This window comes from Macrobrachium rosenbergii, chromosome 23, assembly GCF_040412425.1.
Source record: "Macrobrachium rosenbergii isolate ZJJX-2024 chromosome 23, ASM4041242v1, whole genome shotgun sequence".
Classification (NCBI taxonomy): Eukaryota; Metazoa; Arthropoda; class Malacostraca; order Decapoda; family Palaemonidae; genus Macrobrachium; species Macrobrachium rosenbergii.
Genome location: NC_089763.1, coordinates 28,207,161 through 28,220,440, shown reverse-complemented (window position 1 = coordinate 28,220,440; position 13,280 = coordinate 28,207,161). Strand labels below are relative to the sequence as shown.

The 13,280-nt window shown below is 36.8% G+C and overlaps 1 long non-coding RNA gene across 1 annotated transcript; it reads right to left on the bottom strand.

The window, feature by feature from the left end:
- Positions 1–898: 898 nt before the first annotated feature.
- LOC136851405 (uncharacterized) lies at positions 899–2,409 on the bottom strand. The gene is made up of 3 exons (XR_010856867.1): positions 2,286–2,409; positions 2,007–2,094; positions 899–1,314 (listed from the first exon to the last, which is right to left on the bottom strand). It is a non-coding gene; the product is annotated as an uncharacterized lncRNA (long non-coding RNA).
- Between the last annotated feature and the right edge of the window lie 10,871 nt (positions 2,410–13,280).

Sequence of the window (13,280 nt, the reverse complement as noted above, 5' to 3'; positions counted from 1 at the left end):
AACTGCTTTGACATTTAAAAAAGGCAATTGAAAGCATTTTCAAAATAAAAATTGGAATATAAATCACATCTAAAGCTGCGTCCACACGATCGAGCTTTGTTCGACGAACTTTGTCCGCTGTGACGTCAGAAGCGGAGAAACAGCGAGCAAAGTCAGAACTGACGTCACACCGGACAAAGTTCGTCGAACAAAGCTCGATCGTGTGGACGCAGCTTTAGAATTCTTTACTGATATGCAATTTCCACAAACCCAAACAGCCATTACAAGATTGTTAGCCTAGTTAACCCATCAAACTACTGTAGATAATATTCTCATAACACTACATTTCATGTGAAGTTATTAGCAAATTTAGCCACAAGAACCTAAGTCCCAAGTTAACTACTTAACTAATCCAATCTAATTAGCAAGTTCACTTGTTACATGAAATTAGCAAATTCAATTTTAACCATTTAATTTTAGCCACAAGAACCTAAGTCCCAAGTTAACTACTTAACTAATCCAATCTAATTAGCAAGTTCACTTGTTACATGAAATTAGCAAATTCAATTTTAACCATTTAATTTTAGCCACAAGAACCCAAGTTAACTACTTAACTAATCCAATCTAATTAGCAAGTTCACTTGCTACATGAAATTAGCAAATTCAATTTTAACCATTTAATTTTAGCCACAAGAACCTAAGTCCCAAGTTAACTACTTAACTAATCCAATCTCATTAGCATGTTCACTTGTTGCACGAAATTAGCAAATTCAATTTTAACCATTTAATTTTAGCCACAAGAACCAAAGTCCCAAGTTAACTACTTGAAACTAATCCAATCTAATTAGCAAGTTCACTTGCTATAAAAAAACAGTTACTGTATTGAAATTTATGCACATTTGGGAGAAAAAACCATACATTAACATTTTAGGGGTTTTTATTTATTTATTTTTTTAACTCGGTCTAAAACTAATCCTGCTCTATGCAGGCGATCTTTTAAAAAGTTAAACTTAATCCAGCATGCAGTCTGCTTCAATTTCAACTGGAATCAATTTCTGGGAGCTGGTACCAACTTTCAACCCTAGGTAAATAGTAGGCCAGGAACATTAAGACTTCGACTGCCTTGTCATGGCTTCAGATAGCTTGAAGAATGCTACAGCCCTCTCAGTACTTCAAATCATGCAAGACTACCGGTGTAGTCTCAGTGCTTCAAGCCAAGGAAATCCAAGGCTGCTAATGCTTTCTCAGTGGTCCAAGCACTTCTTCAGTGACTTGAGCTTTCATTCAGTCAATGCCAAGTTACACTTCTGCTGTTGCTTTCAAGGCCAGCTGAACCTGAAAGAAAAGAAAAGCATTAAAAATAAAGCCCATAATACTGGTAATGTAACCTCCCCTGTATGTTTGTAGCTTTGAAAATCTAGGATTTGAGCAAAATGGTTATCTCCTCAAACGTTATAAAAAAATAAGCTAAATACCTAAATGTCACGAGTGATTACTAGTATGAAAATGGAAAGCATACAAGCGTCATGACTGAGTGCTCCATTAAGCGACAAGACTAAGCCTGATAATTCAAAAGCTCAATCTAAATTGAGAACAAGAACAAAAACTATATATACCTTTGATTTGAGAATTGAAACTGATGAAAATTAAAAATTTCAATATAACAAATTTCAATATAACAATCAAAAACTTCCATGAAATAACTGACATTAACATAAGTCAATGAATATTTAATATAAAGTTACAATGACAAACAAGCTTCTTTAGAAGCTGCAACATATTAGATTTTCAAGGATACACAAGGTGAAAGTGACATTACCCAAGAGTTTAACAGCTGCTTTCTCATTTACTGTAAGTTGGGTAAAAAAAAAAAAAAAAAAAATGCAAGCCCCCCTCTGACGTACGGTAGACTAGGTCTACCGTACGCCAGAGAAGCTCCTCCCCACTTCAGGGGCTCCGCCCCTGAAGGGGGAGGATTAGCTTGCAAATGTTTGGTATGAACATACTAAAAGAGGAGAGTCCCTTACCTGTTGGTTCCGAAGGGAAAAATAGTTACCAACGTCAACAGGTATTCGTCGTCCGGCTGGAATCACCGATCACTATCAGTGCAGAAACCTGAAGAAAAATATCAGTAATTCACAAAGTAAAAGGAATACAATCGGTAAACGGCCTACATGGCATTAATGCAAAATACACAAGTACTGAACTGATATGTCAAGTAATTCTGCTATCACAAAAGCAACAGTCTAATAAAATAAAATACTTTCCACACACTCACAGATATAAAAATAACGAGATCTACAAACCTCTACGATGTACGGTCGAACAGCAACGGCATCGCGAAAATTAATTCCGACCAAACAAGGAGAGACGGAAACGTTCACTGTCACCACCCCAATACACCACGCAACTGAAGAGACGTTTTTCCTGTTACACCGACGAAAGACGGACGTTTGAGCGCCAAGGATAGTGGAAGCAAAAGTTAAACTTTGGTGGTCGTTCTTACAAGGACCATTGAGCCGTTTGCCCGCAGAGCGGTAGATAAAACACCATTGGCAAAACACGAGTTTCGCCACCTATGAGAAGAGTGTTATGTATCATGGCTATTAATGACTCAAATAAACATCCAAGATTACTAAAGATTAAAATGGTCATCATCGGCAAAACACGAGTTCCTTCACCTATGAAGAGAGATTATAGAACGATGTTTTGTATCGTGATTATTAATGGCTGAGATAAACATCCATGATTATTAATTTATTACGATAAACATCCATGATTATTAATGATTAAAGTAAACATATAAAATGTTTACGTCCAAATGCAAAAAAATGCTCTACCTTCTATAGGATTATCGCGATTATTAATGATTACGATAAACATCCATGAATATTAATCATTACGACAAACATCCATGATTATTAATGATTAAAATAAACATATAAAATGTTCACGTTCAAGTGCAAAAAGATGCTCTACCTTCTATAGGATTCACAAAGAAACGAATCGTCAGCATCCTGACCAATGTCTCCTGTGAAGCGGAAATCATTCTCCAAAATTCAACACTTGCCCACGAAGAAAGCTAGAGCGTGATATTGATGAGAAAGCCGACGTAGAGCACATAAGTATAGAAAATTCGAGACAACATAATGGGGGCTAATAAAAACCCAATTGCCTCTTACTCCTGTGTAACATCAAACATGAACACTAAAGAAACCAAAGTCTTACCAAAAATAAAGAGAATTATGAAACGACTGCTCTAGCATAGTCCAACCTTCCATCTCATGAGTTATTCTAATATCAAAGGAAGAGAAGAGACACAAATCTGTACACATCTGCTTCTGGGAACAGAGACTTCTTGGCATAAAAAACAAGCTTGAGGGAGAATGAAGAAGCTACGTCAAGAAATCAGAGACAGGGAAAGAAAGAGCTGCGTGAGGAATAAAGGACCTCTGGAACTGAGAAATTTGACAGCGAGGCACCTTTACTGCGTATTGGTGCTGCTGTTCAGTGAATCTGCTTGCTGCCGTCAGGAAAAGGGGATTAGGGATCAACTGTGAATGTGACAGATATCTGTTAAAATATAACTTCTGAAAAAGTGACAAACAAGAGACCATCCGCCGATGTTCCAAGTCATAATTACTAATATTGGCCGAAACAAAAGAAACTGTACCCAAAGGCGTTGCATCACCGGCATACTGGGAACCAACCATATCGCTTTATCTGAAAATAAAAGTGTACCAAGAACACTACCCTTGTGGAACCAGGCACTAGGTCTGTTATCCAATTGCTTGTATACACAAAAATAAGTGTACCAAGAACACTACCCTGTGGAACTCCAGACAGGTCTTGTTATCCAGGCCAGCAAACAGTATACACAAAAATTCAAGAACAACTGGGAACCAGGTAGGTCCTTGTCCAGGCCAGCAACCATATGGAAGTTATCCAGGCCAGCAACCATATTGCTTGTATACACAAAAAAATAAGTGTACCAAGAAAAAATGACCTAAAACAGGTTGAACTCCAGACACTGAGGTCTTTTATCACTGTTCTAAATATACCAAGAACATGAGACACAATAGGTCGTTATGTGCGGATTTTGCTGAAGCTTTCATCAGACGTTTTTCATAAGTAAGATTTGAGTTAAATCCAGGCCAGCAACCATATTGCTTGTTACACCTAGTATAGTTTTAAAGCTTCAGACTCATTCAGCAGAGTCCCATCCACTGGAAGGGGTGGAAAATCTGTACGAGATCTGCTAATCAACCCAACCAACTACGGCATTCACTCATCCGGTACATGCCCCGATTGTGGCCGAGGGCAGCTCCATTTCTCAAAAGTGGAGATTTTACTGTACCCAAAGGCGGTGCATCACCGGCATACTGAAAAAAACTTGTTATCCAGGCCAACAACCATATCGCTTTTATACACTGAAAATAACAAGTGTACCAAGAACACTACCCTGTGGAACTCCAGACACAATAGGTCTTGTTATCCAGGCCAGCAACCATATTGCTTGTATACACAAAAAATAAGTGTACCAAGAACACTACCCTGTGGAACTCCAGACACAATAGGTCTTGTTATCCAGGCCAACAACCATATTGCTTGATACACTGAACATAACAGTGTACCAAGAACACTACACTGTGTAACTCCAGACACAATAGGTCTTGGTTCATTAAAGATCCCATCAAGAGCAAACTCGCTGCTGCCTACCTGTAAGGAAATCTTGAAGTAATCCTAAAACACATCTACCTACTCCAAGATTCTGAAGTTTGTAAATAAGTGCCTTTTGATTCACCAAATCAAAAGGAGCACAAAAATCTGTTTGAATTTCTCTTCACTCAAAACCCCTATCAAGGTTCTCTTGCAAATGACATGTCAAGTCTAAAAGAGCATCGCAGATACCTAACTACTTCCTATATGCATATTGACTATCAGCCATGAGTTTGCCAGTTGCTATCATTTTTACACCCAGACTATTTTGATTCATGAGTTAGGAATTGTTACCTGTGAGGACGACCAGCCAATACTCATCAACTACACGGAAATGTATCAACACAGTTCTAGTTTATTATGACAAACCGCTGTAGAGTTTATCACAAGGTCAGCTGACGGCGATGCTCGCTCTCCGGTGGGAGCCGTCGTGATCCGCGTTAAATAAAATAATCGCAAAAAGTATCACTGTTGTAAAAGAACCAGGAACGAGATCACTAATGTAAAAGAATCACTCGCAGCAGAACACCTGCGCAGTTTGGTTCCCAAACTTATGCAATTGGCCAGTGAACTATCACATTCTGATCCCCAGTACATGCGTATTGTGTGTGTGATAATTCTCTCTCTCTCTCTCTCTCTCTCTCTTCTCTCTCTCTCTGTGTGTGTGTGTGCGTGCGAGCGCTTCTATCTGTCTGTGCCTATGTGGAGAAAAGGTAAAATGGTAAACAGAGAGAGAGAGAGAGAGAGAGAGAGAGAGAGAGAGAGAGAGAGAGAGAGAGAGAGAGAGAGAGAGAGAGAGAGATGGGAAGCACTGCAAAACAAAGATAACAATAGGAGTTGAATGAGGATAATCAGGTCTAAAAATTAAATATATTATTTGACATGTGAGAGAATATCAAGCGGATATATATGGAATCCATTCAATATCTACACTTCACTTCTATAAAGGAGAGTAGGCTAAATAATCTAATCCTGCATTTCTATTTTGGTTTTCATAGTCAGTGTCAGGTTCATCCCAATCTTTAGGATGTATCCTGCTATCTGCCTCAACTCTCCTAAGCTGTGATTCATTTTTTTTTTTTTTTACATTCTGCCACCATCCAAGATTTGATCATTTGACTGTACTGCTTTCATTCTTTTAATTCTTCCACCCACCATACTAATATTCACAACTCTATCTTTCCGGTTTCTTATGACTCACATATATATCATCAACAGATATCAAACAGCTGACACTCCATTCACGACTCATTTTTTTTATACCACAATTCTGCATTAATGTCTACTGTCCTTTATCTGACCACCCATATATCGCCACCCACAGAGACATAACCCAACCTTGTCTTGTACCATAACTGACCAAATCAATCAATTTATGCTTACGAATCCCAGCAATCACTCCACTTTCATTATAACTTTATTACACTCAGCATTTTTACCTTCCACTCTTCCACACCATATATCTGCAACGCCATATGAATGGTCCCTCAGTCGATTTCATCACGACCATTTTCTGCGTTTATGTAAGGCACTCGAGCGTCGTTGTTCCATCTCCTCATATTTATGAACCTATCCTGAAATTTTACACATTTCAGCTTCCGTATCTTCATTTCTAGCCCACTTTTGCACCAGCCTTCAAAGCAGTGAGATCCAAAGATCTGGATATCGGAATATCAAAAGAACTATCAATCTGAGCAAATCATTTTTCGAAGGTACCCATCTTGAGCTGTCATACACGGAACGACAACTCAAGAAGGGCTTGCATTACCCGAGCTCAAATAGAATCGAATTCGTCCTTTATAATGAAACTGTGAATGGCGAGCATTGTACAGTAATCATTAACGAGCTTGTGGATGTCTGCTTCTGCCAGAGATTCATCTCTTTTCGACAGAGCGGTTTCAGTTTCCTGACATTATCAGTTATGACTTGGACCATCGACGGATGGTCTCTTGTCTGTCAATTTCTTGTAAGTTGTATTTCAACAGAGATCTTTCACATTCACAAATGATCCCTGGTCCTCTTTTCCTGCCGAGAGCGACCGGACTTGCTGAAAAACAGCACCAATAGGCCGTAAATGTGCCACGCTGTCGAACTTCTCAGTTCCACAGGTCTTTCACTCCTTACACCACTGGACTGTGGAACAAACTCCCTGAGGATGTTGTGCAATTAGAACCTGAAAAGTTCAAGAGAAGATGCAAGGCATTACTAACCTAAAATAAAATTCACCTTTTATTTTAATAATCTGTTTATATTTTTCACTTATTTACTTTTCTGTTAATTCATTTTTTTATATTCTTTCTGTATTTCCTATCATCTTCCGTAGTTTCTTGCAAATGAACACCATATTCTTTGGAAGCTTGAATTCAAGTCAATGGCCCCTGTAGGTTTTTTCCATTGGAATACGGGTTTATCGTCTGAATAATAATAATAATAATAATAATAATAATAATAATAATAATAATAATAATAATAATAATGGATGAACGTCACCAACCATGCAGGCCTACGTGTAAATGATCGGAAGACTATATACTCGATTTTTATCTGTTTATTGTAGCAGAAACCCCATTCCTTTGTAAGTACTGATCACGTATATACCATCAAAAGGTCTATTGTCAGTACCTGTACACGTCTCTCTCTCTCTCTCTCTCTCTCTCTCTCTCTCTCTCTCTCTCTCTCTAGCTTCCTACCTGAATTGATATGTTTGGTTGTTCTGACACCCGCAATGAGGAACTATTCTGCAGACAGTGTTTTATTAAACAAAAAGCAAATGTAGAAGGAAATGTTACATGACTGGAATAATATATGTGAATGCACATATACACTCAAACACAACGCATTATATAGATATATATATGTGTGTGTGTATATGTGTATATATATATATATATATATATATATATATATATATATATATATATATATATATACATACATATATATATATATATATATATATATATATATATATATATATATATATATATATGTATATATATATATATATATATATATATATATATATATATATATATATATATATTATAAGTATAACTAAATAAATAAACAAGGTTATGTATACATATAGATTTAATTTCATTTAATAACTGAGAGTACAAAAAGCCATTAGCAAATTAATGAGGCAACTATCATGATATAGCACTTAGCTAATATAATGGAGAGAGGTTAATGTACATTGTAACTACACAACCAGACAGCATAGTGGATAAATCTGAATTACCTGTCTATCTCCAAAAAAGCCAAAACGAGCAAATCTAAATCTTTAAATCTGAGCCAGGGCGCATTTTCCCGAGATGCAACGAGTACCGGGACCCTTCCCTGAAAATAGCTGGACGCCATATCTTAAAAACTAACCATAGAATTTTCTTGAAAATAATCTCGTTGTTTTTCCGACTCCCAATTTACTCTAACATGTTCCAATCCAACCTAACTTAACCTAACCCAAATTACTGATCTAACCTAACCTAACCTAACCTAACCGATATTACTCTACAGTTACCAATCTACCTAACCTGACCTAACCTAACCCAAATTACTCTATAGTTACTACTCTAACCTAACCTAACAAACCCAACCTAACCTAATGTAACCTAACCCAATTTACTCAACAGTTACTAATCTAACCTAACCTAACCTAACCCAAATTACTCTACAGTTACCAGTCTAATCTAATCTAACCTAACCAACCAACCTAACCTACCCTAACGTAACCTAACCCAAATTACTCTATACTGTAGTTACTAATCTAACCTAACCAACCCAACCTAACCTAACATAACCTAACAAAAATTACTCTACAGTTACTAATCTACCTTACCTAACCTAACCTAACCTAACCTAGGGGCATGGCAAAAAGACCGGGGCTGGTGGAATACCAGCATAAATCTCAGGAATTTACACCCTGGGACATATACACATATAATTTCCCTTGGATGCTCGGTGCATGTTATTCCCGAGGTAAAAATAAACCGGATCACATAAAGGGTATTTGTGCGTTGGTATTAGAAATTATACATTAAAAAATTGTGATGAGTAATTACACACACACACACACAATATATATATATATATATATATATATATATATATATATATATATATATATATATATATATATATATATATATATATATATATATATATATATATATATATATATATATATATATATATATATACATTAGTGATTGGTCTTTGACAACTGAAACTATTTATATAAAATTTCAAGAGCAATTAATGTGTAGCTTTCCAAGTACTGATAAATTTTGGCCAGAAACATATCATGCACACACACACACACACACACACACACACACACACACATATATATATATATATATATATATATATATATATATATATATATATATATATATACATATATACACACATTAATGACACGATTTTTACTTCCTGCTTTTCTACGAGAAGAACAGGTGTCAAATAGAAAATTTATGGGCCATTCATTTTAACTCTGACTTGGGGAGAACAACACTGTTGAATAAAAGATTTTTGAAAAAATAAATCTCTTACCATTATTGTCATTCAGCCTGAGCACATACAAAATAATCAGAGCACCGAGTTCGGCTAAGATATGACCGGAATATCCACAAGTGGCAGAGAGACATATAAATGTATATATATAGACACCTGCACAACAATATATGCATACATGATCAGCAGGTGGAAAAAAAAAAGGTTCGAAAAAAACTGCCTGGAATTATAGAATGTTCTCAAAATGCCCTATTTACTAAGGCTGCTCTTTAGAGCAAGAACCTGTGCTGAGCCATAAGGCCACCTTAATCTACAACGCCAACCTTTCTCAACACAACGGAAAAACATCAGCATTCGTAACAGAGAAACGAAAACCTGAGTAAATTTACCTACCGGACGATGGGGGCAGCTAACCCTTGAAAGCTTGTAACTTTTTTTTTCAAAATAAAATATCCATTAGAAATCATCCTGTTTTAATGAGGTCCTGTTAGTCTTCTATGAATGCACAGTACAATTTTGCAAGTACTTATGCATATATATATATATATATATATATATATATATATATATATATATATATATATATATATATATATATATATATATATATATTGTATATGTATATATATATGTATATGTATATGTATATGTATATATATATATATATATATATATATATATATATATATATATATATATATATATATATATATATATATATATATATATATATATATATATATAGACTAACAGGACCTCATTTAAACAGGATGATTTCTAATGGATATTTTGTTAAAAAAGTCACAAGGTTTCAAGAGCTAACTATATTTTCCATAAAAAAGTCACAATATATCAATATATATATATATATATATATATATATATATATATATATATATATATATATATATATATATATATATATATATATATATATATATATATATACACGGACACCAGAAAGTACATATAAAGATACTTTAAACCAAGCAGTGCAGTGCATATCTATAATTTTTCCTTAAAAAATTATGGTTTAACTCCTAAGACGTTTCCTAAGCTCAAATCTGATCTTACTTAAATTACTGAAAGTACCATTCATTTGAGTCTACAGAATTTGTAAATTGTATTTTCTGACTGCCGGATGTGGCTTCCCCAATTTCCGAATGGACATATACAGCTTCGTAATATCCTTTACAAAGTGTGTATAGCAAGTGCTAGCATATTATCGCTAGCCAAAGAAATTCAGGTATGGGACCTCACATCAATGGCTAGATACAGCGGCCCGTCATTACGGCTGGAACAAGGAAGTAGTTACAGAATGCTAATGTGGTATTCTGCGCACGTGGGTCGACTCTGCCAAGTGTTGCTTAGTCTCTTGGATAGGGTAAAAATATTCAGAAATCTTTTCTCTCTGTACAGGAATTATTTATTCATTCTCTCCCCCACATACCTGCCGCACTCGACACACCTGTACTGCGCCCGGCCTCTTTTGTGAGTACCTGATGTAAGAGGCACCTACCAAAAACAGATGACAAACGTACCTGTGGCGTGTATGGAAATCTAAAAGAGCCATTTCCTCCAACTTTCTCTCGTACATTTGCGCAATGTTGTTCTTCTCTTTTTACTCCAGGAATTGGTTATCTTGCTGAAAATTGGTTTTCGAATGTTTCCGGATGGAGATCATATATGTGTGTGTTTTAACTCTTTATTTTATCTCGTCTGGATTAGTGTTTTCCTACGTGGTCTTCCAGGGCTGACTCTCATCTCAAATTCTTGGAGAGGAATATGTCATCAGTCAAGTTTCTTTTTCCAACTCTTTGTGGGACAGACGTAAAGTGAGATCATTAGCTTGTTGCATAAAATGTTCTACAACGACAAACATACCCTTCTTGACCTGACCTAGCTGGTTTTGGTCTTTGCTCGCCACACTGGGCAGGCTGCTTCTGCAAACAGTGTGCCGTTTTTTAGCATCGGGTTGAATACTACTCAGTTTTCTACGAGTTGACACTAAGCAGGATACTGCTCAGTTTTCTACGAGTTGACACTAGGCAGGATACTACTCAGTTTTCTACGAGTTGACACTAGGCAGGATACTACTCAGTTTTCTACGAGTTGACACTGGGCAGAATACTGCTCAGTTTTATACGAGTTGACACTGGGCAGAATACTGCTCAGTTTTCTACGAGTTGACACTGGGCAGAATACTGCTCAGTTTTCTACGAGTTGACACTGGGCAGAATACTGCTCAGTTTTCTACGAGTTGACACTGGGCAGAATACTGCTCAGTTTTCTACGAGTTGACACTGGGCAGAATACTACTCAGTTTTCTACGAGTTGACACTGGGCAGAATACTGCTCAGTTTTCTACGAGTTGACACTGGGCAGGATACTGCTCAGTTTTCTACGAGTTGACACTGGGCAGGATACTGCTCAGTTTTCTACGAGTTGACACTGGGCAGGATACTGCTCAGTTTTCTACGAGTTGACACTGGGCAGGATACTACTCAGTTTTCTACGAGTTGACATTGGGCAGGATACTACTCAGTTTTCTACGAGTTGACACTGGGCAGGATACTACTCAGTTTTCTACGAGTTGACACTGGGCAGGATACTGCTCAGTTTTCTACGAGTTGACACTGGGCAGGATACTGCTCAGTTTTCTACGAGTTGACACTAGGCAGGATACTACTCAGTTCTCTACGAGTTGACACTGGGCAGGATACTACTCAGTTTTCTACGAGTTGACACTGGGCAGGATACTGCTCAGTTTTCTACGAGTTGACAGTAGGCAGGCTGCTTCTGCAAACACTGTGCCGTTTTCTAAGCATCAGGTTGAATACTACCCAGTTTGCCAGAAGCTCTATCTCGGCTACAACTGAAATGTGGAATAGTTTGCCCAGTGCAGCCACAGAATCTTCGGATCTCCAAATATCTATGCGTGGAGCATATTCATTCCTGCTCTCTGCTACTGCTGACGCCCTCTGAATTTCACGTGTATCGGTTTTATTTTCTGTTGCCTCATATCTATTTATTTATCACCTCCCCCCTGTTTTCTCCTGACATCTCCTGAATTCAGGTGGATCGGTTTTATATCTACTTCCTCATATTTATTGATTTCATTACCTTTTATTTATTTAATCAACTTTTCCTATAACACTTCTCTCTCCACAGGCTGAATTCCCTTTGGGGCACTCTTGGGTTTATTATAGCCTGTTGAATCTGTGCTTAAGAGTTTTCAGCTGAAGATTTAAAGAATGACGAAAGGAAAATCTGACTGGAATAAAATACTCATTTACGAAGCCTGCCAAACGTTTCCCCGTTCTTTCGTCTATTCCATTTCAGAATGAGTAAATTCTCAGAGCAGTTTGATGGGTGACTTAATTGTCGTATGAAATTTATAAAAATACGGTACCTAATGGAAATATCAACAGTGAAGAAATAATTAATTTTAAAACTTAAACCAAAACTAGGACATACAAGTCAATTACCTTTAATTTATAAAAGTCCGGTACTTAATGGAGGTATGAACTGTGACGAAATTCGCAATTTTCAAATTTAAAACCACAACAAAGATAGACATATTTCAATTGACTTCACTAAGTTCTTTGAAGACCTTACAGAAAACGCTCCCGGCCTCGGGAGAAATGAGAATTACGATTTATAATCAAACCTAAAATACTTCACACTTACGCAACAGAAATATGGTATACGGAAAAATCTACGTACCACAAAATAGGCAAATCTCCCGAAACTACTTCCTGGCCTAAATACAGCGCTCTCTCTCCCCTCTCTCTCTCTCTCTCTCTCTCTCTCTCTCTCTCTCTCTCTACCTTCGTTATCTCAAGAGCGCGTGCGTGCGTGTGTGTGACTATTGTTACGCAAAAATATGAATTTACGGCTACGTACGTGGGCCGAATACCAATCCGAGTAACTTTGTTCTCCATCAACAAGAATGAGTTTTTACTGTTCTCGATTATTATATCTGTGCACACACACACACGCGCGCACACACACACAAAATCGCTTCTGGGTCATAATTCTAACTGTTTGTATAATCACAGACACAC